This window comes from Acomys russatus, chromosome 1, assembly GCF_903995435.1.
Source record: "Acomys russatus chromosome 1, mAcoRus1.1, whole genome shotgun sequence".
Taxonomy (NCBI): Eukaryota; Metazoa; Chordata; class Mammalia; order Rodentia; family Muridae; genus Acomys; species Acomys russatus.
The window spans coordinates 20850652-20873026 of NC_067137.1; the positions used below are offsets into that span (position 1 = coordinate 20850652).

A 22375-nucleotide genomic window follows, 5' to 3' on the forward strand; every position below is an offset into this window, starting at 1 on the left:
CATCTTTCTGTGAACTAGTAACTGATAAGGCAACTCCTCTCATCTGTCAGGGTCCTGAGAGTGTCCACTATCATCAGCCAATTGACTTATACTCATTAGCAATAACTGCACTTGGAAAGTGGTCTGCAATGTGGTAGCTGGAGTCACATGAGATGGTCTCCCTAGGAGCTCGCTTGAGAGCATTTACTACTAGGAGGAATTGCTTACTGGGCATGAACAACTGTAGGGACACAGAATACTAAAGCAGAGTAGAGGCAATGAATTCAGAAAGTGGCTTGGAGGAAGTGGCAAGCTGACAGTGGACCCTTACCCAGTAGTATTATGTGCATCTCCTCCTAAAGCACCATGTGTATGATGAGAGGTCAGGGTAAGTTCTATAGCCCGGACTGTTAATTCTGAAGCAATATGATAAGATCCCTTTGTCCCTCCCTCCCTCTCTCCCTCCTTCCCTCCCTCCTTTCCTCCCTCCGTCTCTCCTTCCTACCCTCCTTTCATTCCTTTCTTCTTTTTTTTGAGACAGGGTTCCACTTTATAGACTAGCCTGGCCTGAAATTCACTACGTATCCTAGCCTGTCCTCAAACATAATACACTTCTTGTCACCACCCCTCCAATGGAGTCTATGTGACAAATGATACTGCACAACCTGAGGTGATGACCCCTACCCAAGGGAGAGCCTCCCGGAATGGGTCTGATGTACCTGCCAGGAGTAAATGATTGCAGACCCCCTCCTTTTTCTCTTATTCATTTGTTTTTGGAACATTCTGTCTAACCTACTCTCTTATCAGAACTTTTCAAATGTAACCGTGTTGCTAGGAGATGCCCTAACTTGGGACCGCAGCCAAGGGTCATTCAGGCAATATTATCACCAAGTTCCGGTCCACTTGTTAATAAAAGCATGGCTAAGGATTAATCATAGTTTATATTATGACTTACACATAAAGTGTTTAAGAAAGCTCCAGATAGTGACAAGAAGAGCTAAGAAAAAACTGTCTTGACTCACAGATGTTTGGCATAATGAGAGAACACTGACCTTTGATAAAGAGGGCACATGCGTACTGATACCAATCTAATGACTTAAGAATGAGGATTCAAGATTGATGACAACATTATTACTCTGCATCCTGTATTTTGAATTGTATGAAAAATATATAACGACAAAAAACAGCCCCTCCACCCCGTTTCAGTAAATGTGTATAAAAACCTAGCTTGCTTGCCTGCAAAATACACTCAGACCCAAACACTACCTCTGGGTTTGTCTGTTTGTCACTTCGCCTATCTTTGAGAATTCCCGTTCCCAAGGACATATATGGAACTGAGACAGTCCGTGGCAACTTCTCCCACCTCAGCATCTTCTAGAGTGTTGGGATTACACGCCTACACCACCAAGCCTGGCAAGATTGGCTCTTCAAGTCCTAGGAAATGACAGTGGTCTTCAGGAGCTCCTGCCACAGGTAATGGCTGCTGCCATGGTGAAGCAGCTCGGTGGGTGAAGCAGAGAGACAGGGGCTCCTTCACTCTCTGGCCGCCGGTGTCTCTGGAGGGCCCCATGGCTAAGGAAAGGCCTTGTCTCACACAGCTTGAAGCCCTGTATGATCACATCGATTGCTTCCTTCAGCACAAGAGTGGACTTCCTAAGCGCCGAGGAGGCAGGCTGTAGCAGGTTCTTTTATGGAAGCTTCCATCCAGGTCCAAGAATAAACTGCCATTTCAGTTCTTTTAAACTGGGATGGCAACATGGACCGTCAGGCAAAAGCACTTCCTGGACAAGCCTGACAACCCGACTTTGATCGCTGGGACTCCCAGTGGAAGGAGAGACCTGACTCCCGGAAGTTACCTCTGAGCTCCACATGTGGCGTGTTGCACTACATTTGCTGAGCTTTGCTTATGCCCTAGGGTACGGCCCCTGCTCCTCCATAGCCCCTTGGATGTACTTTCTGTTGGGGTTGAATACTCGTCAAATGTCCACTGGATACCGTTGGTTGATGGTGTGGTTAATTTTTATTTTTTAAAGATTTATTTTTTGTTATTAAAGAGAGTCTGTCTGTCTGAGTGTGGGTGTGGTAGTGTGAGGGCAGATGCCTATTGGAGCCAGAGGTATGGGGCCACTTCGGAACTGAAGTTATAGACAGTTGGTGAGCCGCTTGATGTGGGTGCTGGTCCTCTGGAAGAGCAGAGCAGGCTATTAAATGCTGAGCTGTCTCTACAGCCTGTGGCAGCTAATTTTGAATCTCAATGTGGTAGGAGAGTAATGAAGACCTGGGAGTGGTGTAGTGGGCTATTTCCAGAGAGGAGTCGCTAAAGGAGAAAGAGCCACATTAAATGCAGGTGCCTCATCCCACAGGACCAGGACCCTAATGATAAAGGAGAAAGAGTCTCTGCCTCTCTTCTCCCCTCACCCCTCCCACCCTGCCCTGTTTCCTCCACACCACCGAGTGTGAGCAGCTTGTCCTGCCACACCCTCTGTGCCAGGATGGATGGAAACTTCTGAAACATGAGCTAAAATGAATTCTTCTGCGCTTGAGTTATGTCAGGCAATTGGTCACAGAAATGTGAAATGGACACATTATTGATATCCCTACCGGTCTTTTGTACTTTTCTCTGACATTTACTTAATCGGATGGTAGTATAAAAGGTTGTAATTTTTTAAATCTGTGGTGCTGGAAATCTTAGGGTCTCCCACATGCCAGTCAAGTCTTCCACCACTGAATGGAGCCACTTCAGCATTATTTTATTAACATTTTCATAATATATCATTTTCTGCTTTTTTTTTTTAAACTTCCAAATACCTTTTACAAATACATTGTGTTGTTGTATTTGGGTTTTGCTTTGAGACAGCACCTCATCAGGTCTGGGCTGACCTTGAATTCCCTATATAGATGGAGCTCATCCCTCCTCTGCCTCACATGAGCTGGGACTACGGACCTGTACCCCCTCGCCTGGCCCTGTTCCTGGCAGAAATACACTGTTGTGTTTAATCCCTATGATCCTCTGTTTTTTTTAAGCATAACCATATATAATAATAAAAGACACAGAGGAGTTGTATGTGTATGTTCTGTAGAATGAGTGAGCGAGGCCAGTCAGTGTATAAGTCACCTAATACTTAAGTATTCTCCCTGTCTGAATGCAACATTGTGCCTTTTGACCAAAGACTCCTTAATCTCTTCTCTTGTCTGTATTTAGGCCATTTGTATTTACTGCTGTTATTGATTTGTTAGAGCTTAAAGGTGTGATTTTAGAGCCCAGGACAGCCAGGCTACACAGAAAAACCCTGTCTCAGGGAAAACAAACAAACAAACAAACAACAAGAAAAGTATGATTTTATTATTTTGTTTTGTTCGGTGCTTTTTTGGGGAACACTTTTGAGAAGTCCATTCTGTTTTATCTGTAGTGCTTTTGAGTGTGTCTTTGTTAGATTTTATTGTGGTTTCTGTAGGTATTATATGCACATAGTTTATCAGTATCCATTGCCGCTAGTGCTTTACCACTTCTAGTAAAGTGTAGACAGCTTAACTCCCTTTATTGCCCTCCAGCCAGTCCCACTCATAATTGTCTTAAATCTTCTACCTATGCCCAGAGCCATATTATATAGTTCTTGCTTCAACCATTAAACATAAAGTAGGAAACTCAAGAGTGGAAGGAACCTTTATTGCATTTGCCTGTACTTTTGTTCTTTCTCTTGATTTTCCCCCTTAATGGCATGTTCCCTTTGCACAAAGTCACTTCCAGCACTTTGGAGGCAGAGGTGGGAGAATGAATAGTATAAGGCCAGGCTCACTTCACAGAGGATTTTAATACAGTCTGGTATACAGGAAACTATCTCAAACAAAGCACAGCACAGCACACACAGCACAGCACAGCACAGCACAGCACACACAGCACAGCAGCACACAGCACACAGCACAGCACACACAGGCACAGCAAGCACACAACAGCACAGCACAGCACATCAGCACACAGAGCAATCAGCACACACAGCACAGCACCAGGATGCAGAGGAGCACAGCACACACAGCACAGCACACACAGCAACACATAGCACAGCACACACAGCACACACAGCACACATAGCACAGCACACATAGCACAGCACACACAGCACACATAGCACAGCACACACAGCACACACAGCACACATAGCACAGCACACACAGCACACACATCACACCATATCACACAGCACACACAAGCACAGCACACACAAGCACCACAGTCACACACAGCACACATAGCACAGCACACACCAGCACACACAGGCACAGCACACACACACACCACAGCACATCACACACAGCACAGCACACACAGCACACACGCACACACAAGCACACACAGACACACCAGCACAGCACACACACACACATAGCACACAGCACACACATCACACCAGCACACATAGCACACACAGCACAGCAACACACAGCACAGCACCACACAGCACACAGCACACACACAACACAGCACACACAGCACAGCACAGCAACACACATGCACATCACAGCACACACAGCACACACAGCACACACAGCACAGCAACAGCCACACAGCAACACAGCACACACAGCACACACAGCACAGCACACACAGCACAGCACACACAGCACACCACAGCACACACAGCACACACAGCACACACAGCACACACAGCACACACAGCACACACAGCACACACAGCACAGCACACATAGCACACACAGCACAGCACACACAGCACACACAGCACACACAGCACACACAGCACAGCACACACAGCACAGCACACACAGCACAGCACACACAGCACACACAGCACACACAGCACACATAGCACAGCACACACAGCACACACAGCACAGCACACACAGCACACATAGCACAGCACACACAGCACACACAGCACACATAGCACAGCACACACAGCACAGCACACACAGCACAGCACACACAGCACACACAGCACAGCACACAGCACAGCACACACAGCACACACACACACACAGCACACACAGCACACACAGCACACACAGCACACACAGCACACAGCACACAGCACACACAGCACACACAGCACACACAGCACAGCACACACAGCACACACAGCACAGCACACACAGCACACACAGCACACACAGCACACACAGCACACACAGCACACAGCACACACAGCACACACAACACACAGCACAGCACACATAGCACACACAGCACAGCACACACAGCACACACAGCACACACAGCACACACAGCACAGCACACACAGCACAGCACACACAGCACACACAGCACAGCACACACAGCACACACAGCACAGCACACACAGCACAGCACACACAGCACACACAGCACAGCACACACAGCACAGCACACACAGCACACACAGCACACACAGCACACACAGCACACACAGCACACACAGCACACACAGCACACACAGCACACACAGCACACACAGCACAGCACACACAGCACACACAGCACAGCACACACAGCACACACAGCACACACAGCACAGCACACACAGCACAGCACACACAGCACACACAGCACAGCACACACAGCACAGCACACACAGCACACACAGCACACAGCACACACAGCACACACAGCACACACAGCACACACAGCACACACAGCACACACAGCACACACAGCACAGCACACACAGCACAGCACACACAGCACAGCACACACAGCACACACAGCACAGCACACACAGCACACACAGCACACACAGCACACACAGCACACACAGCACAGCACACACAGCACACACAGCACAGCACACACACACAGCACACACAGCACACAGCACAGCACACACAGCACACACAGCACACACAGCACACACAGCACACACAGCACACAGCACAGCACACACAGCACAGCACACACAGCACACACAGCACAGCACAGCACACACAGCACACACAGCACAGCACACACAGCACAGCACACACAGCACAGCACACACAGCACAGCACACACAGCACACACAGCACAGCACACACAGCACACACAGCACAGCACACACAGCACACACAGCACACACAGCACAGCACACACAGCACAGCACACACAGCACAGCACACACAGCACACACAGCACAGCACACACAGCACACACAGCACACACAGCACAGCACACACACACACACAGCACACACAGCACACACAGCACAGCACACACAGCACAGCACACACAGCACAGCACACACAGCACAGCATAGCACACACAGCACAGCACACACAGCACAGCACACACAGCACACACAGCACACACAGCACACACAGCACAGCACACACAGCACAGCACACACAGCACAGCACACACAGCACACACACACAGCACACACAGCACAGCACACACAGCACAGCACACACAGCACACACAGCACACACAGCACACACAGCACAGCACACACAGCACACACAGCACACACAGCACAGCACACACAGCACAGCACACACAGCACAGCACACACAGCACAGCACACACAGCACACACAGCACAGCACACACAGCACAGCACACACAGCACACACAGCACACACAGCACAGCACAGCACACACAGCACAGCATAGCACAGCATAGCACACACAGCACAGCACAGCATAGCACAGCACACAGCACACACAGCACACACAGCACAGCACACACAGCACAGCACACAGCACAGCACAGCACAGCATAGCACACACAGCACAGCTCAGCTCAGCATAGCACCCTTACAAACTGGACAGATGGCTCACTCAATAGTGTTCTTACCCATGCTAGCCTGATTAGCTGAGTTGGGGTCCCTAGCACCCACGTAAAAAGCTGTGTGTATTGGTATGCACTTGCTGTTACCTTAGTTCCTGTGTGCCTGGTCCTCACAGTAGTCAGAGGATGGCCTCAGAACTCCTGAACATTGGGTAGTGGATACTTGTGATCCCCCATGTAAGTACTTGCAATTGTGCCCACTTATTTCCAGGACTAGCAAGAGCTCTTCCCTGGAGAGCCATTTCTTTTGCTCTGGGCTCCTTATTTACGAACAACATTTACATGGCTAATATTTTTATCTGTCCATCTGTAGCTGTTTAACCCTGCATTCCCTTTTACTAAGGTCTCATTAAGGTTACAGTTTAAACTGAGGCACTTCAGATTCTGGAAGATGAATAGGGAACTTGAGTGAATGTATAATTCTTTTGAGGAACTTCTATCTTTATCATTTGGTGGAGTTTGAAGGGAAGGCAGTATATTCATATGTAACTCTGGCTGTGCTAGAACTCAGAGCATAGACAAGGCTGACATCCAACTCAGTGAGATACATCTGCCTCTGTCTCCTGAGTTTAGAGATTAAAGGCATGATCAAGTACATTCATCTTGCTCATTTTTTTCTTAGTAATTTTTCATACAGTTTCTCTGATGTGTACTCAATACTGGTGATCTGCTTGTTTGTCTGTTTCTTTCTATGTGTGGTAATTGTCATTTCCCTTGCAAGGCTATGTTCTATTCAGAGAGTGCAGGAATTTTCTTCTAAAATGACTTGGTGATTACAGTAGAACTTATGTCTCAGGAAATAAGTAAGGGAAGCTTCAGCATTATGAATATATTGTCAATGAAATATACATGTACAGTGATGTCAGTATCATGCTTTCTGTTGTACCTGTATGGGATATTTTAGGATGCAGTGACCTATGATGATGTGCACGTGAACTTTACTCGGGATGAGTGGGCTTTGCTGGATCCTTCCCAGAAGAGTCTCTACAAAGATGTGATGCTGGAGACCTACAGTAACCTCACTGCTGTAGGTAAGACTATGGATTTCCTTCCCCTTTTAAAATAAGAGGACAACTGTTTCTTTGTTGTTGATGCTCTTATAGAATTTTAATTGAGAATGCGATGGGTAAATCAGGCATGATTCTAAGGTTCATTGAATATAGTAGTTTAAATTTTCCATAATTTCCAAAGTCTACCATACATTTTCTGGTATTGTATTTTAGGCTATAATTGGGAAGACCACAATATTGGAGAACGATGCCAAAGTTCTAGAAGAGGAGGAAGGTAATTGTCATATGTAAGCTGACATAAATATGCCTTAGAGAAAATTCTGATATGTCCTGGAAATTTTAAGAAAAACAACAGTGTAAATAAGTGCAGCTTTATGTGTATGGATGATTATTAAATTCCCACAAAACCATGTACCTCAGTGTTAGGAATCTGATTTGTGTTTACCCTTAAGATCTGATTCCTCTTTACACTTATACAATTTTTGAGATTAATCCATACAGATAAGAATCATCAGTGTAATGAATGTGGTAAAGCTCTAATATATGTCAACTATCTTCACAGGAATGTAAGACATAATACTGGAGAGAATCCCTCTGAATATTCTCAATGGGTATTTGCACATTCCAGTCGTCTTCAAAGGCATGAAAGAATACATACTGTAGAGAAATCTTACAAATGTAATCAATGTGATAAAGCCTTTTCACAACAGTGTAGTCTGCAAATACATAAAGGAACACATACTAGAGTGAAACTGTATGAATGTAATCAGTGTGGGAAATCCTTTGCACATCACAGTCATCTTCAAAGACATGAAGAAATTCATACTGGAGAGAAACTCTATGACTGTAATGAATGTAGTAAAGCCTTTACACATCACAGTTATCTCCAAAGACATGAAAGAACTCACAGTGGAGAGAAACCTTATGAATGTAATCAATATGATAAAGGCTTTGGACATCTTAGTCATCTCCAAAAGCATAAAATAACAGATACTGGAGAGATACTTTTTGAAAGTGATCAATGTGGTAAAGGCTTTGCATGTCATAGTACGCTCATAACACATAAAAAAGTTCATATGGTAAAAAACCGCCATGAATGTAAGCAATGTGGAAAAGCCTTTGCACGTCACAAATATCTTCGAAGGCATAAAAGAACACATACTGGAGAAAAACCCTACGAGTGTAAGCAATGTAAGAAAGCCTTTGCGCGTCCCAGTCACCTCCAAAGACATGAAAGAATACATACGGGAGAGAAACCCTATGAATGTGGCCAATGTGGAAAAGCCTTTGCACATCACCCATGTCTTCGAAGTCATGAAAGAACACATACTGGAGAGAAACCCTATGAATGTAAGCAATGTGGAAAAGCCTTTGCACGTCACCTATGTCTTCGAAGTCATGAAAGAACACATACTGGAGAGAAACCCTATGAATGTAAGCAATGTGGAAAAGCCTTTGCACGTCACCTATGTCTTCGAAGTCATGAAAGAACACATACTGGAGAGAAACCCTATGAATGTAAGCAATGTGGAAAAGCCTTTGCATGTCACAGTTACCTCCGAAGTCATAAAAGAACACATCCTGGAGAAAAACCCTATGAATGTAAGCAATGTGGAAAAGCCTTTGCACGTCACCTATGTCTTCGAAGTCATGAAAGAACACATACTGGAGAGAAACCCTATGAATGTAAGCAATGTGGAAAAGCCTTTGCACGTCACCCATGTCTTCGAAGGCATGAAAGAACACATACTGGAGAAAAACCCTATGAATGTAAGCAATGTGGAAAAGCCTTTGCATGTCACAGTTACCTTCGAAGTCATGAAAGAACACATACTGGAAGAAACCCTATGTGTAAGTAAGCAATGTGGAAAAGCCTTTGCATGTCACAGTTACCTTCGAAGGCATGAAAGAACACATACTGGAGAGAAACCCTATGAATGTAAGCAATGTGGAAAAGCCTTTGCACGTCACAGTTACCTTCGAAGTCATGAAAGAACACATACTGGAGAGAAACCCTATGAATGTAAGCAATGTGGAAAAGCCTTTGCATGTCACAGTTACCTTCGAAGTCATAAAATAACACATACTGGAGAGAAACCCTATGAATGTAAGCAATGTGGAAAAGCCTTTGCATGTCACAGTTACCTCCAAAGAAATGAAAGAACACATACTGGAGAGAAACTGTATGAATGTATTTATTATGGTGAAGCCTTTACACATTTTCAAGTCATAATCATTAAAGTAATCATACTAGACAGAAACCCTATTGATGTGATCCATATGGTAAAGCATTTGCATGTCACAGTGATCTCCTACATCATAAAAGAAAACAATGAATACATATGAGGAATAAGGGTAAAGCCTGTGTATATGGCAGTAGTCTTTAAAAATCATGAGAAAAAGTCATGCTGTAGAGAAAACCTATAAGTGTAGTCAGTGTGGTAAATTTTTATACAAGACTAAAGCCATTAGTGGATAATCAGTCTGTTAAAATCTTTGCATATCAGAGTAGTCTTTGAAGACCTGAAGGACTCATAAAGGATTTGGTAAGACCTTTAGCCAACACATTAAGTTATATAAGATTATTTCTTTTGAAAGAAAAAACAACAACAACAAATGCCAATAGTCTACTCAAGTACAATGATACCTCTCTTCATTTTGTTTGTACCTGTAAACTCATGTTGAGAAGAACTATGAATTTAAATGATAAGGTAATCCTTTTAGATTTTATACTTTTCTCAATGACATGAAATATCGCATCCAGATGTAAATCTTTATTCATGTGCATTAGTGCCGTTTCTGTCTAAGGAAACTTATAAAGGTGTTTAATTTGGCTTATAGTTCCAGAGAGTTATGTGATCACCATGAAAGTGTCATGGCAACAAGTTTCAGCCATGTCAATAAAAGGAGGAAGCTCAGAGTTCACATCCTCAACCCGCAGCAGTAATGCGAATAGGAACTAGAAATGTTGTAAAGATGGAAATTCTCAAGCTCACTCCCAGTGACGTATTGCCTCCAGCAGGGCAGATTTTCCTAAATCTTCCCAAGTGAAACCACCAGCTGAGAAAGATTGATTTCTCTAACTTCACCCCTACATGGTTGCTTTCTTCTACAAGCTTCAACTCCTGGGTTACAGGAATGAAGGACTATATGAGAAAAACATTCATGAGTAAAAATTTATTTCTTTAACAATTTGTTTTCATTTTAATCACATGGAATCAGTGTGTCATCTTTGTGTGGGTACATGCATGTGAATGCTGGTTTCTAAGAAGATTAGATTCTTGGAACATCTTGTAGCAGGAATTTCAGGAAGTTGTCGAAACCCTAATGTTGGTCCTAGGAATGAATTTGTCTTAACTCCTTGGCCATGTCTCTAGCCCTGTAAATATATTGAAAAAAAAATTTTTTTTTTTGGTTTGTTTTTTGAGACTAGTCTCTGTAGCCTTGGCTGTCCTATACTCGCTTTTTAGACCAGGCTGGCCTTGAACTCATAGTGATCTGCCTGCCTCTGCCTCCTGAGTTCTGGGATTAAAGGCATAGTCACCAAGCTCTGCTCTTGAAGTCTTTTTTTTTTTTTTTTAATATGATCTGGATGTTAGGAAACAGGAAAGATCCCATACAAGGGAAAAACACTGTCCTTGTTAACGATTACAGTTGTCTTCAATTCTAGGAAAAATTTTGTTTCATCTCTTCATCATAGCCTTGAAGGAAGTAAGTTACCATGTTCATTCAAGTGTAATGGTGAAGATCACAGTTGTGGTTGTGATTTTATTTTTAATCATTTGCAGTAGGTATAGAAGGTTGCTATACGTGTGGCAAATTTTTGTGCAGAATTTTTAAAGCTGTTCTTACAATCCTTTTGTAGCTTCACTTCATCTTCAATTGCACTTTGACTTGGTTATAGATAGTTTTCTGCTGCACTGTATAGAAGAAGATGCCCATCATCTAAGTGGGCCTTTGTTCATTTGAATATCAGGCTGGGCATGATCATAGTTTTTAAGTAAGAGTGACTGTGAAAGGATGGTGAGTTTTCGTTCCTGGTTTTGCTTTTCATAGTTTCACAAATTCCTCTGAGATGATGTTTGTTATCCATCATGACTTAGATGTCAGTCATTAGTCAAGGCTGCATTTGAACTCTTCATGTGTCAGCTTCCTGAGTACAAATCCAAGGGTAGAAGATGTACCCCCAATGTGTCCTGTTTTGTCAAATGTTTTAACAGTGTTAATGTTAAAATGCTTAATAGAAGGGAATATTAAAAAAAAAAAAACCTTTAAAACCTCATGTTTATCCAAAGCACCGTGTTCATGTATTTGATAGAGATGTAATGAAGTAGGATAATCAACAACAGACTGAGCATCTCACAACATAGCTTGACTGCTATGGATATGTATATATTATCTGATGTTCCGTGCTTCTTCATGTCCCCATTAGTTACCATGTGGCATTTCATCTTGAACTATTGCCTTTTAAGGGAATTATCGAGATATGCTAGATACTGTAACATCCAGCAATGAGATTTATTAATTTTTCTATTGTGTATGCAATGTGGTTATGTATTTTTATGCACACAGATGTGTGGAGAATGGAAGACGACTTTGTGGGATCTACTTTTGCTCATCCTTATATTGTGATCAAGGTCAGGTTGCCAGCCTTGCATAGCACAGGCTTTTCACACTGAGCCGTGTCACTGATGCTCAAATGAGATGAGCAAAACACCACATCTACAAAGTACTGTCTTCTTTTCAGATTGTAAACATATTTTCATCCAAGGATAGAGGAAACACAGGACAATTTGAATAATAAATCCTATGTACTATGAAAACGATATACTCCTAGCTCTTTTTTTTTTTTTTTATGTATTAGTTTATCCTTAGGAGAAACACTTGTTCATAACACTTTTCTTATAACCACAAATGGATGCCAGAGCTGTCTCATTGTTAAGTTGGTTGCTTCTAACACTGATGACCTGAGCTCAGTCTCTGGGAGACCGTACTGCTTCTACACGTTTTCTCTTAACTCTATAGTTGGGCTGTGGCACATGCACACTCACCCACCAGCACATAGATAAATAAGTCTTGAATCTAAATAAGAGCCAGTGAGGACACTTGCAGCCAAACAACTCTTCGAGCTCCATTCCTAGAACTCTCATCGTGTGAATAGATAAGACACTTGTAAGTTGTTTTCACTGGCGTGTTAACATGACAGCACGGGTTTAAGCACACAGTCAAAGGTCAAACATTTTTAAATTAATGAAATTAGCAAAGCAAGAAAATAACCCAATTATTGAAAATATATGAAATGATAGGGCAGTTTAAATTATTATAGAATTTCAACAAGTATTGTTCATACTGGCTCTGCACTACAAGCCTCACCTGATAGGCCAGCTCCTGATAGCCACACTTCTTAGTCCACTGCTCAGACCCACTTATGCTGCCTCAAAGCAAACAGCCTTGGCCCTCACTTCTCTTCCAGACCATTGTTTCATGGGAGTAGAGGAAGAGTAAGCATTCATGTTCTGATGTAAGTACCTTTTTTTCCCCACTATGCTGGTGCATGTGGCACCCCCCTCCCCCACCTCCACCTCCACTCCATTCCCCATGGAAGCTCCTAAGTTCTTTATGGACCTGAGTGTCATCATGTATGAATCACCCCAGCATGGCCAGGCCAGGTTGGAGAGCTAGCACAGGAGAGCCTGTCAACACACACATAGATGTGACTCTCATCAGGACTGACCTATGCTGGACTGTTCTCAGCCTTATTTTTTTCTCTTGGTTTTTCTCTCATGGGTTGTCCTGGCATTGGGAATCTGCTCTCATGCCAGTGCTTCTCCGGGTTGGAAGCTGCCTTTCCGTGCAGCTGCCACGGTGACAGCACACGGGGTTTCCTGGCCCAGGGTTGCCAGAAGCCCTACAGAAAGACCGTGGTCACATCATATGAATTCTTGGATAAAGCAGGTTACCTCTGTACTTTTTGTGTCTTAATATAACAAGTGCATATTGAGAGGGAAAGCTATTGGAACTATTTTTGTTTTGTATGAACTTTAAATCATTTTTAGACCTTTACAACCTGCATTATATACCTTAAATCACATTCTCAGAACTATCATGCAAGTTTTTATTAAACATTTAAAATGCCATATTCGAAGAACTCTGAGAGTCTGAGGGTCAAACTGTAGGCTTCACCTCTTTCCAAACCAACTTTATTTGAGATTCTTAAAATGTTTATACCTCCCTCCCAAGCCACCTACCCTAGATAGGAGAGAAAGGAGAATTATGGGAACAGAAGTAGACCTTGTCGAATTTAGTTCCTCGAAGTGATACCCAGACCCAAAAAGCCCCAGTCTCCTGTTTTGGGTTCATATATGTATCTCCTCTTAGAGTCTGTACTAGGCTGTTTTCAGCTGTTAAAATCAAGCCCCTCCCACCCCCTACAAAACGAAGTGGTTCGCTCTCTAAGTGGATAAACATCACCTGCTCTCTCACAAGTCTGTTTCCCATCCCACACTTGGGATCAAAACAAAAACATGTTTACATCCACTATGGTCAACGCTTAAGTTATTGAGTATACTTGATTTCAAGTAAACTTTGTTTTTAGTCACTTGCTTTCATCTTAACCTGGAAAACATACACAAAAGACAAGTTTGTCCTTCAAAACTAATTATATTTGCATTTAGCATAATTACAAGCATAGTTTTGAGCATGCTAAAGAATTTGCTCATTTATAAAGGTGACTGGACATTAACTTGAATGTCCTAATTATCTTTATAGCTTATAATAAGTTAATAACTTTAATAAGATTGGTATTTTATAGTTTTAATCCATATTAAGCTTTAGCCTGAAACTACAATTTTGGACTGAAGATCTCTTAGTATCAAAATGAAACTTTACATCATAAATGTAGCCCACAGAGAAACTGATAATTTTATAACACCATAAATATAGTCCACAAAATCATTGGTAACTTTGTTTTGTATATGATTCTTATGTAGCATTAGAGAACATTAGGATGTCGTGTAACCTCTAAGTCAGTAATTGTTCATCTGTGTAAATGTCAGGACTTTGTTAATCTTATATATGAAATATGTTTTATTTATTAAATTTATTGGTCTTTTTTTCTTTTTTTTTTTCTTTTTCTTTTTGGTTTTTCGAGACAGGGTTTTCTGTATAGCCTTGGCTGTCCTGGACTCACTTTGTAGAACAGGCTGGCCTCGGAACTCCAGCGATCCGCCTGCCTCTGCCTCCCGAGTGCTGGGGATTAAAGGCGTGCGCCACCACGCCCGGCAATTTATTGGTCTTTTAAATGAAATTTTTAGAATAAAAATCTATCCTAATCCAAAATGTCTTGGAGACCTGCTGTTATATCCTTAGTTTAAAAAGAGATAACAAGAGTTGGTTTTTGTTTTGTTTTCTTTTGTTATTTTTGGTTTTTTGAGACAGGGTTTCTTTGTGTAGTCTTGGTTGTCCTGGACCTCCCTTTGTAGACCAGGCTGGCCTAGATCTCACAGCAATCTGCCTGCCTCTTCCTCCAGAGTGCTGGGATTTAAGATGTGTGTCACCATGCTGGCAACAAGAGTTGATTTGAAGTTGCATATAAGTATACAATAAAAACTTAAGATTACCTATGCATAGAGTTTTAATTAATAACCTTTTTGTTACAAGTTTTCAGAATAAGTTTTTTCATTTGGCATTGCATCTTTGCCCCCAACCCACATGGTTTTGCATATTCTGAGAAAGAAAACTTTACATTTTATCAAGAATTTTGAATATCCTTGACTTTGAATGAGGGAAAATTTTTGTAAGTAATGTAGTAGAAGTTAAAGAGCTAGACACCTTTGATTATACTTAGCCACCTTAATTTTTGCATAAATCTTTTTAGTGTAAAAAATTGAAAATAACCTGAGATGTAACATTAACAAATAAATTTATCATTTGTGTAAAAATGTTTTTTGAAAGGGGTGTTATACAATATCTGGTGTCCTTACACAGTATATACAAAGTATATATATATATATATATATATATATATATATATATATATATATATATATATACACACACACAAAGTATATATATTTTGATATTAGCCCTTATTTATTTATTTATTGGTTTTTCGAGACCGGGTTTCTCTATGTTATCTTGGCCATCTTGGACTCGCTTTGTAGACCAGGCCGGCCTTGAACTCACAGCAATCCACCTGCCTCTGCCTCCAAGTACTGGGATTAAAGGCGTGCGCCACCATGCCCAGCAGTTTTCTTATCCTACACTGCCCTCAGTTCCTTTGTCCATTTCCTTGCATTTCTATACCATCAACCATTTTTCTTGCGCTTATCTTCATGACACTGTGTTTTGAATGTTGGATATTATTTAAATTGCTCTTTTTAGGGGATACAGCTATGGTTGTGATTTAGTACTTTTTTTTTTTTTTTTTTTTTTTTTTTTTTGGTAAATAATTTGTTTTTGTGAATGAGACCAAAGAAATTGGAATAAGGGTGTTGGATGTCTTTTGCCCTGCATTTTTTTGGGGGGCGGGGTTTCGATACAAGGTCTCTCTGTGTAGCCTTGGCTGTCCTGGACTCGCTTTGTAGACCAGGCTGGCCTCGAACTCACAGCGATCTGCCTGCCTCTGCCTCCTGAGTGCTGGGATTAAAGGAGTGCGCCACCACGCCTGGCTGCTCTGCATTTTTTTAGCCTAGGAGGCTTGTATAACAAGCTAACAAGTTAGGCTGCCCATCTTTTCTATGAAGGGTTCAGAATTCACTATAGGGCTCAGATATTGGGGTGCAGCAGCCTACTAGACCCAGTTCTGGTTTAGGCTGGCAGCAATAATGCTGGGAGGCTTGCAGAGCAGAGCCAGGGCAGCCTGACAGTTGGAGCGTGGAAGGAGAGATAAACCTGTTTTTTATGGTCCCAAGTGTGGGAACTGTCTTGTAAGAGAACAAGTGAGGTTAACCCACTAGAAGACTAACCACCTCCTGCGGGAGCTTAATTGTTGCCAGCTAAAAAGATCCCGTGAACAGACTCCAGGAGGAGATCTATAAATGAGCCCAGAACTGGAGGCGAGGCTTTGGAACTTGGGATAGTTTGGCTGTTCAAACACTCCACTTGAGACACTCCTAGAGAGAACCGCTTGCGGAAGGCTTTGGGGCTCTGGCTCTTGCTGAGGTTCCGGGTTCCAACAGAAGAAGAATCCTGCTGATTACGCCAGGAGAATCGTTCCTCTGAGAACTGTAAAATTGTAAATTATAAAATGTAAGACCTGAGGCTTCCTCCCAGTTCTTGTTACTGCTAGCCTCAGGAGTTCCACCCTCGTTCCCAGAATAGCTAACATGCGAGCTCCCCACTATCAAGGTCTCATACGGTTTCTAGTAACCGCCCTAGGGACTCACACCCAAGTCCCCAAGAGGTCTCCCAACGCCAATGTCCATATGGGTCTAACTTGATAAGCAACCCCCCCTGCTTTGTGGTTTTTAGCCTTTAAAAGCTAGCCTGTAAACAGCTACTGGGGTCCTTCACCTCCCGAGTCTGAGGGACCCTGACATATCAACAATTTGGGACTTCTGATGTGTCAGTAATAAATTTTACCTATACATCCAGCCTGTGTGACTTGAGTGGTCTCTCGCGGCAACCCCCTTCCTGAATTGGACTCTAGGGTCCAACACCTCAGAACTGGTATCCTTACGGTATTACTGGGTATTACTGTGTTCTTTAACCTTCTTTTCCTATTGTTTTGGTTAGCCAGGTTATAAGTGACATATGTTCGGTTAATAAGTTGTAATAAAATATATTGGTTAAGAGAACTGAGCCTACAGAGCTGTGTGGCCTGCAACTTGAGAAAGAAGAGTTGGAGGCACCAGTCTCTGCAGGGCAGTGACACTAAAAACCAGGAGAGTGACAAGGAAGAGAAAAAATATGGGCGGCCCTTGGAAAGGTTTAGGAGAACCATGTGACTGGAGCTGAGGGATAGTGGGTGGGTCTTTATGAGTATGCACCATTTCCTTCTGTGGATGGAAAGGTTTAGGAGAACCATGTGACTGGAGCTGAGGGATAGTGGGTGGGTCTTTATGAGTATGCACCATTTCCTTCTGTGGATGGAAAGGTTTAGGAGAACCATGTGACTGGAGCTGAGGGATAGTGGGTGGGTCTTTATGAGTATGCACCATTTCCTTCTGTGGATGGGCAGCATGTGGGGGCAGGTTGTTTACAGAAACCCAACAAACTCTCCTCAGAGCAGTTTCCCTGGCTGCTGGCTTGGGACAGTCACCAGTCTGCAGCACAGCACCTGCAGCCCAGTGTCCCTGGACCCTCCCATGTCAGAGTGGTTGTGGCATAGGAAACAGAGGAAGAGCAGCAGCATGTTTTTCAAGACAGGGTTTCTCTGTTTCCTTAGCTGTCCTAGTCTTGCTTTGTAGATCAGGCTGGCCTTGAACTCCGAGTGATCCACTTGCCTCTGCCTCCTGCTCTTAAGGATGCCACTATCACAGTTCTTTTGAGGATACCTTACCATTGTGGGTAGGGGGTTTATTGTGAGTTTTTAAAATTTTTCTTTTATGGTTGCCAGAATAATTTTCATAAAATCATCTCATGGAGCATTTGCAGTATGTGTATTTGGACACTGGGTTTACTGCTACAGCAGTTACAAATCTCCTCGAATTCAAATTCACCCATGCTTTCTTAACTCCCGGTTCCTCTATTTGCCTATTCAAGACGTGTCCTTTGTCCTGGGGAATAAGCATCCACAGAATACATGTTGGCCATATGTGGAACCAGTGCAGATTTGATTGAATCAGAAAATATTCTTTATAAAGCACCATAGTTATGGTTGGGAACATTAACATTTTAGATGTGAGTACAGCATTCAGAAATGTGTCTTTAATGCTTAGTTATTAATGTTATACCTTGGGTCTGATGAAAACTGAAGATCTGACTGCTCCAGGGTATGGTTGAGGTTTATTCTATGCTGTGTTCATCCTGAGATTCCCAGGAGAAAAACCAATTTCACTACTTGAGCAGGTACTAATATAAATAGTAAATATTGACTGAGAAATGGACTTTGGTCAAGAGCTACAGGGGCTTATGAATACCAAACTAATGCCACCATACTTCCCATGTGGCTTTGTTAGTTTTGAAGAACTACAACTCCCAGCATTCCAGGTAACTAATCTGGTTCTTGGGCAGGTGGTATTTGCAGTTCAATTTTGGGCTTTACAGTATGAGGGAGAAAACAGCCAAATATATCTAGAAGGGTCCAGACTGAGCCAACTCGTGAGAGGACCAAGAGGGGAGGAGATGGGGGACAGAAAGAGACTGGAGGAGAGACTAGGTTTTAGAGAGGAACCAGACAGAAAGAAATCACCTCTCCACAAATGTCTTCTTTAATATGTTAATCTCAGGTAGCCCTTTGTCCTGAATTTCTTTGAGAGCCCAGCCCACTATGCGTGCTGTGAGAGCATGACATCAGGCCACACTGCTATTGTAGATAGAAAACTCACTATAGATTACAAACAAATAGGATACACCTTTTGAGTGATTATGATTGCTGACTTAAATCAGAAAACTGCCTCCTTGGTTCAAGGAAATCCTGTGCCTGTGCACATGTTGCCAAACTCTTGTTTTTAAGTTCACGGCCTTGTTAACACTGAGGTTTTTTCACTGTAGACTTCTTGTAGGAGTGGGAATGCCTGGACCCTGGCCTCAGGGCTTTTTCTCAGAGACCCCCTGTTGTAGTGGTGCAGCAGTGCAGCAGTCTGGATTCTGTGGGTCAGAATCCAGTTTTCTTGCAGTCTTCCTTCCCCAGGCTACCTGGGAAAATGGCTCTGCATGTGTGTAAACTGTGTGTGAATGAGTCTCACATCTCATAGACTAATTGAAATCCTCAGTGAAGAAGAGATATTTTTATGATACTTTCTATTTCCTTCATGGTCATCCTTTTGGCAGGTGTTAGCATCTTTCAGTTTTGTTCCAATAAAGTGCTTTGTACCTCTTTCCCATGGGCAGGTCTCCCACTGCTCAGCCAGATCTGCTCACCTGTGAGTGACAACTAAGAGCCCTAGATAGTGAGGACAGAGATTGCAGCAAAGGATCCAGGTATGTTAGACAGATTGAGCATGGTGTGGGGTGGCTCTTAAGTGACAATAGAAACAGGACATGAAATTGATTTTGCAAGATTTTGTTTCATTAATGATTCTGGAAATTTTCACTGAGAATAATGTTAGCTATGGTTAGATATGAATTTCCCACTATAGGCAGTACATTAAGCATTCAGTAGTTCCCTGTATTTGATTAGTTTCGAGTCTCTGAAATAACTGTTGCCCATTGAAAACAAAGTCTCTGACCCAGACTGAAAGCAGCACCTGGTCTTGGGTGTGAACAAGCATTTGTGTGTGTAGCAAATGTCATAGTGGATTCCTTTTAGGGCCTGTGACCTTCCTTAACATTTGCTTTGGTCAGGTTCCAAGTGTAATCTGTGTATTTCCTCCCCTGTGCAATTACCCTTATATTGAACCAGAAAAGCTTCTGTTACTAAAAATAGTCTTTCCCGTATGGTTCCAGTGGGCATGTCTGACAGGTTTGGATTGTAGTACACAGGATCCAAATTGGGATGTGACCACTGATGACTCTGCCCTCCTCCTCAGTCTGCATAGCTGTTTTTGACATTGTTAATCATATTACTAGTAGTCCAAGATATCTGAAGAGTGTGAGTGGTTTGATTGAGTTCTTCTCTCTTCTTCTTTTCTTCTTCTTCTTCTTCTTCTTCTTCTTCTTCTTCTTCTTCTTCTTCTTTTCTTCTTCTGGTTTTTTTTTCAAGACAAGATTTCTCTGTGTAGCTTTCTCTGTCTTGACTCGCTTTTAGGACCAGGCTGGCCTCGAACTTACAGAGCTCTACCTGCCTCTGCCTCCCAAGTGCTTGGGATTAAAGGCATGTGCCACCAACTCTTGGGCTGAGCTTAGTTGTTGTGTTTGTTTGCTTGTTTGTTTTTTTCCTTTAAGGAGATCCTTTGCTTTCTTACTCTATTGTCCCCTAAATTTTTCTCTGTCGAGAACTGTGTACTCACTGATGCACTCTTTGAGTTAGTCCTGATTAGAGTGGATTATTCCTGTTGTCCTTTTTTACATTTTTGCTTTAGCTTTGTTGTCTGTTTGTATTATTCTGAGGGTATGTTCTTCTGTCCTCATATCTTGGAGGTTTTATACTGAGAAAATGTCATATTTTACATATGGCTTTAATGTATCTATTGACATAGCCATTTTCCTACTTTCACTGAGTCTTCATATTTGGTGTCTTACATAGATATCTATTGTTGAGTGGTGTTGAAACAAGCCTTGCATTCTTGGTGTGAACTCAATTTTTCCATTTCATGTGTTATTAGAAGTGATCGCTGCGTCGTATAGATCTTGGCAACTCTCTATGACTTTTTAATTTTTTGTATATTATTTTGAAGCTCACCTGCTTTGTGCTTCCAAGGTAAGCCACTTTGCATAAGGACTTTCTATTGTTTTTTTTTTTTTTTTTTTTTTTTTATGCAGTGTTCTCCGTTTGGCATTAGTATAAGGTTTGGCTGATGGAAAGGAGAATTCCGGTTAATCTGCCCATCCTCAGACCCTGTTGGCAGAAACTCTTACTGCTTCAGTCTTAGCAGCTGCTGTGTGTGGTTGTAGTTGTGGGTCATGTAGGAGGGTGATTTAGTCACTTGTTCCTAGGCACTCATCATGTCTTCTTTCAGTTGTGGTTTATGTGTGTACGACTTTCCACAGTCTCAAACAAGGTAACACTGAAGTCCTTGTCAAATATTGCAGTATCCTCAGTTAGCTCTACTCTTCTAAGACATAGAAATTCACTTTCCAGTTTGAATTAGGTGAACGATGCTTTGCTAGTTCTTTAGTCTCTGCACTGAAACCGTTCTGTTATGTGAATCACTGTACCTATCTTTGAGTCTCATCTAGTTCATTAATCTCTGCTAGGCCTTACTATTATCTTCACATACTGTTTCATTGATTGTTTTCATGCTTGTAAAGCCCTCAGGCACATAAACTCTGGGCAAATTCTTTCATAACCTGAGCTCTTGCTGCCAAACTTCTTGACTGCTCTTTGTCATTCTGTGTGATTGTCTTTCCTGAGCTGTCACTCTCTATGCTCTAAGAAAGTGCCTTGATGCTCCTCATTTCTGATCACTGTTCATTGATTTAAGAGTCCACAGTAGCTACTTAAGGAACCATATAAAGGGCAGAAGATGTGACTCGGCAGTTAAGGGCAGTGGTTGCCTTGCGTTTCCAGTGTTTACGTTTCCTTGTCTGCCTGGGGACTTGACATCTTTCCGAACTCAAGTTCCATAGGGCCTGTACTACTCTTGATCTCTGTCAGCTGTCTTATGCTGCCTACTAGAACTTCACAATAAAATATTGAGTAGATGTGGGGGAGAATGGACGGCCTTGTCTTGTTCCCGGATTTTAGGTGGAATTGTTTTTTTTTCTCTCCATTTTATTTGATCTTGGCTATGGCTTGCTGCAGATTCCCTTTATTATGTTTGGGTTGTGGTGGTGGGGGTCGGTGTATTTTGATGCTCGTCTGCTTGCCAGCTTGTTTTTGCCTAAGAGCCTAACCTGTTTGATATCCTCAACGGCCCTCCTCCGG

The 22375-nt window shown here is 42.5% G+C and overlaps 1 long non-coding RNA gene across 2 annotated transcripts in view; it reads left to right on the plus strand.

Annotated features, from left to right (window-relative positions):
- Window positions 1-1606: 1606 nt before the first annotated feature.
- The window catches only part of LOC127195758 (uncharacterized), a 111142-nt gene continuing 90373 nt past the window's right edge, over window positions 1607-22375 (plus strand). Inside the window, exon 1 of one of the 2 annotated variants that reach the window (XR_007831393.1) lies at window positions 1607-1895. This is a non-coding gene — a long non-coding RNA (uncharacterized LOC127195758). The remainder of the gene's footprint in view (window positions 1896-22375) is intronic. The other variant, XR_007831394.1, reaches the window with a different exon arrangement.